Raw genomic sequence first — 5,429 nt, forward strand, 5'->3', positions numbered from 1 at the left:
GGTGGGGTAGATCAGGGAGGACTTCCCAGAGGAGGTGACGGTTTGGGCAGAAGTAGGGGGGGCAGGGTTGATGGGCAAAACTCTTTAGGAAAGGCGACCAACGTGAGCAAATTTAGAGGCAGGACAGCCCAGAGACTACTCCCGGGACAACGGATGGGCCTTTGGCAGGAGCACAGGACAGTGCTGGACAGGTCCAGGACTCGGGTAAGGTGAGTGAGGTACTCCACCTCAGGTGAAAAACTTCAGGCGGTGCGAAAAGGTAAATAATAATGTGATATTATGATAAAAGCAAAATCAATGCAAAAAAATCTATGCTGAACAAAATATCAAGCTTACACACACATGCACATACACACCAGAGCTCACTGGGTGAAGAGGCGAGTCCTCCAGGCTATGCTGTATTAACAAATTACCTTAAGGGACACCTGGGTGGCTCAGTGAGTTAAGTGGTCGACTCTTGATCTCAGCTCAGGTCATCATCTCATGGTTTCAGGGATCGAGCCTCACATCAGGCTCTGTGCTGATTGCACGGGACCTGCTGGGGATTCTCTTTCCCGTTCTCTCTCTCTGCCCCTTCCCAGCTCACATGCTCTCTCTCTCTCTTTCAAAATAAATAAATAAACTTAACAAAAATAAATTACCTTAAAATCACGGCAGCTTTACACCGTTAGTTTATTTCTGTCCATAGAAAATCCACTGTGGGTCAGATAGTTCTCCATCTGGTAGCCATGGCGTTTGAAACAGGTGGCCTTCAAGAATGCTAGTGCATGCTAGGAATTTTCCCGAGGGATACAGGAGTGCTGATACATAGGGGCATTCGTACCCCAATGTTTATAGCAGCACTTTCAACAATAGCTAAATTATGGAAAGAGCCTAAACGTCCATCAACTGATGAATGGATAAAGAAATTGTGGTTTATATACACAATGGAGTACTACGTGGCAATGAGAAAGAATGAAATATGGCACTTTGTAGCAACGTGGATGGAACTGGAGAGTGTGATGCTAAGTGAAATAAGCCATACAGAGAAAGACAGATACCATATGTTTTCACTCTTATGTGGATCCTGAGAAACTTAACAGAAGACCATGGGGGAGGGGAAGGGGGTGAAAAAAGTTAGAGAGGGAGAAAGCCAAACCATAAGAGACCCTTAAAAACTGAGAACAAACTGAGGGTTGGTGGGGGGTGGGAGGGAGGGGAGGGTAGGTCAGGGGCATTGTGGAGGGCACCTGTTGGGATGAGCACTGGGTGTTGTATGGAAACCAATTTGACAATAAATTTCATATTTAAAAAATAAATAAATAAAAATGTATTTAATATTAAAAAAAAAAAAGAATGCTAGTTCAGGGGAAAGGCATGGCCTTTTCCCTTATTCCTTCATTCTCTAAAGCAAAGTTAGCATGTTGTTTATTTGAGTAACTGGGTTTATTTATATTTCTCTTCTCCTGTTCCCCAGTCTTCCGAATTCCAGGGCAATCCACTGGGAGAAGACTCAAACTTCTTTACATATCGTTATACATCATAATCAAATTTTTAATAGCAAAATGCCTACCTAATTTTTTTTGTAGTCTCAAGTTTTTATTTAAATTCCAGTTAGTTAACATATAAGGCAATATTGGTTTCAGGAGTAGAATTTAGTGATTCAGCATTTACATATAACACCCTGTGCTCATCACATGTGCCCTCCTTAATACCCATCATCATTTAGCCCATTACCCTCCCCTCCTCCCCTCCATCAACCCTCAGTTTATTCTTTATAGTTAAGAGTCTATTTTCTGGTTTGCATTTCTTTTTTTTTCTCCTATATTTATCTGTTTTATTTCTTAAATTCCACATATGAATGAAATCGTATGGTATTCATCCTTACTCTGACTTATTTTGCTTAGCATAATACACTCTAGCTCCATGAATGTCATTTTAAATGGCAAGATTTCATTCTTTCTGATGGCTGAGTAATATTCCACTGTGCATATATATTCCACATCTTCTTTATCCATTCAGCAGTCAATGGACACTTGGGCTCTTTCCATAATTTGGCTGTTGTTTATAATGCTGCTATGAACATCAGGGTACATATATCCCTTTGAATTAGTATTTTTGTATCCTTTGGATAAATACTAGTGCAATTGCTGGGTTTTAATTTTTGGAGGGATCTCCATAACTGTTTTCCAGAGTGGCTGCACCAGTTTGCATTCCCGTCAAAGTTGCAAGAGGGTTCCCTTTTCTCCGCATCCTCACCAACATCTGTCATTTCCTGAGTTGTTAATTGTAGCCATTCTGACAGGTGAGAGGCGATATGTCATTGTAGTTTTGATTTGCAATAGCTTCCATTTAGATAATACATTAGAGGGGCGCCTGGCTCAGTTGGTTAGGCATTTAACTTCTGCTCAGGACATGATCTCACCGTTTGTGAGTTCGAGCCCCGTGCTGGGCTCTGTGCTGACAGCTCAGAGCCTGGAGCCTGTTTGGGATTCTGTGTCTCCCTCGCTTTCTGCCCCTCCCCTGCGCATGCTCTGTCTCTCCATCTCTCTCAAAAATACATAAACTTTAGATAATACACTAGAGATTCTTAAATTTCCTAATTAAAATGCCCTTTAAGAGGTTTTCCTCAAAAAGGGGGGAATTTCGTCTTTAATAAAAGAAAGTTCGATCAAACCCCAGCTAACATTTATTTATTTATTTATTTATTTATTTATTTATTTTACTTTTAACACACCAGAGAAGGATTCAGTGCTCAAAGATGTCTAGAAAACTTGGTTATGTGGAGTCAAACAATTGTCTTTACTAAAGGATTTCTCAGAGATCCCAGTGTGATAATACACTTTATAAATCTCTGAAGTGAAGTATATATTATGTAGAAAACCTCAAAAGTACTTGCCCATGGAACATTTATTTAGCTGCTGTGGTGTGACAAACACCCACAAACTCAGTGGCACACGATAGCAAGCACTTGTTTTCACATTTACCCGTCTATGGGTCAGCCCGGATTTGGCTTATCTAGGTGGGGCTTTGCTAGCATGACCAAGCTGGGGTTTGGTTCCTGATTTGTTTTTCGTCTCTCTCAGCATCTGTGGGCCAGCAAGCCCCAGGACGTGTTCTCCTAACAACGGCAGAAGCACAGGTGGGGGTAAAGTGGTGTTGCCAAAGCACATTTCGGGTCTTTGCTTACATCAGGGGTGCTAATGCCCATCAGCCCAAAAGAAGTCACATGTTTAAGCTCAGCATCCTAGAGCAGGGGAATATATTTTACTCCCAGCAGAAGAAGAGTAGAGCAAATATTTTCTCAATAATAATCGAGTCTTCCCTATCGTCCATAAACACTCATATTCCACCCCTCCAATCACATGCCAAGTCCACTCACCACCTCCCCAGAAGCTCCAAAAAATTACATTATTTGGATCAAAGTCTAGGTCTTGTGATGTCTACCGGTTCCAGATGCAGCTCCCCTTGGGGTAGAGAACTATGAATTAAAACACACACACACACACACACACACACACACACACAACACAAGTTTTGTGCCTGCCCCACAAATGCCCAACCTATATCGGTGAGCCAGGCGGGAGAGCCACAGTAAACACACCCACTAGAAAACACTAGAAAAGGGAAGAATGGCAGGCACATAGCAGATGCTGGTCAGTAACAATTCTGAAATCCTACATGGCTTCGCCATGTCTGCCCACCCGAAGGTAGGAAATATGCCTTGTGAGACCATGAATCTGTTGCCTTGGGTGGGGGTGGGGGGAATATTTCTCATGGACTTTAGAAAATATCACGACCGGGGGCACCTGGGTGGCTCAGTTCGTTAAGCATCCGACTTCGGCTCAGGTCATGATCTCTGGTGTGTGAGTTTGAACCCTGTGCCAGGCTCTGTGCTGACAGCTCAGAGCCTGGAGCCTGCTTCAGATTCCGTGTCTCCGTCTCTCTCTCTGCCCCTTTTCCCCCTCCTTTCCTCATTCTCTCTCTCTCTCTCTCTCTCTCTCTCTCTCTCTCAAAAATAAATAAACATTAAAAAGAAAAGAAAATATCATGACCATTAGAGCTTTTTCATGCCCCAAAGTACTTTAATCCTAAACGTACACAGCTTCTATTTTAGTCTTTCCTCTTTGAATTAGGATTCGCTAACCACTTAGAGTTGACGAGAAAGAAGACAGTGTGCGTTCTGGTCAAGAGTATGGATTCTGGTATTAGACTACCTGGGTGTGAATCTTGGCTTCATTACTTTCTAACTGTATGATCTTGGGGAATATTCATAATCTCACTGTATTTCCTGTACATTGGGAATTATAGCACCAACATCATAAAGTCATAGAAAAAATCAAACAAAAGAGAAATGGGTAAGAGACCGTAAAGCCAGTCTTCAGGAACATACCTCGTGCTTCACCATCAGCAGGTGTCTCCCAGACCCCTTCCCCAACCCCCCCTTTCTTCCTACTTTCTATATGAATCTTTACACATTCAATGACGTTGTAGAGTTCACACCAACTCATTATTTTAGGAGCACTGCAAAACTTTCTCTCTGCATTTTAATAAATATAGAACCCACTCATAATACTTGTGATGACCACAGAAATAGCCACTAAGTGCCCCCTATGTGCCAGGCACCATGCTGAGCACGTTCCATGTAATTTCTCACTTGAAAAATTAAAAAATGGGGATTTTTTTGAACTTTTTATTTAAATTCCGGTCAGTTAACATGGTATATAATGTCAGTTTCAGGGGTACAATATAGTGATTCAACACTTCTATACAACACCTTGTGCTCATCACAACAAGGGCACTCCTTAATTCCCCCAAAATAAAATTTTAAATCACTTAAACAAAAGGTAACATTCTTACTCATACAGGGAAATATTCTCATAGGTGATAAGGCATTCTTTCTTCCCATGAGAGTTTTCACAAATCCATTATGCAATGGCCATCTCATCATCTCCCGATCCCATTTTGCTCTTCTCTCACTCAATATTAATGTGACTGCTGACGTCCATCTGCCCTATTGCTGCCATGACATAATTTCATTTCCAATATTTATCAATATTTCTGCCCAGTAAAAGTTGGAATTCCTTCGCTGATACTCTGCCCTTGTCTTTCATCGCATCCGCTGGAGGCAGGCTTCATGAGAAACTCCTTACTGGAAGATTCTCTGCCTCTGAGGGCCTGGTTCCATGCTTTCTCGGTTCACACGTGCGGTGAACACTTGCAAATGATAATGAGGGCCCAGATGGTTAGCACAAGAGAAGAGGCTTTTGATGAGCATTTTGCGGAGCTGTGAAGATAATTAGTACAACTTGGCTTTATTAAGAGCTTCCCTCAGGGTCCCATTCACTTCCTTGTTCCTCAGGCTATAAAATCAGAAAGTTCAGCCGGGGGCTCACTACTCTGTAGAACGTGGTCACAGCCTTTTCCCCCTCCAGAGACTTGCCTAAATC

Source organism: Acinonyx jubatus, chromosome D1 (genome assembly GCF_027475565.1).
Source record: "Acinonyx jubatus isolate Ajub_Pintada_27869175 chromosome D1, VMU_Ajub_asm_v1.0, whole genome shotgun sequence".
NCBI lineage: Eukaryota > Metazoa > Chordata > Mammalia > Carnivora > Felidae > Acinonyx > Acinonyx jubatus.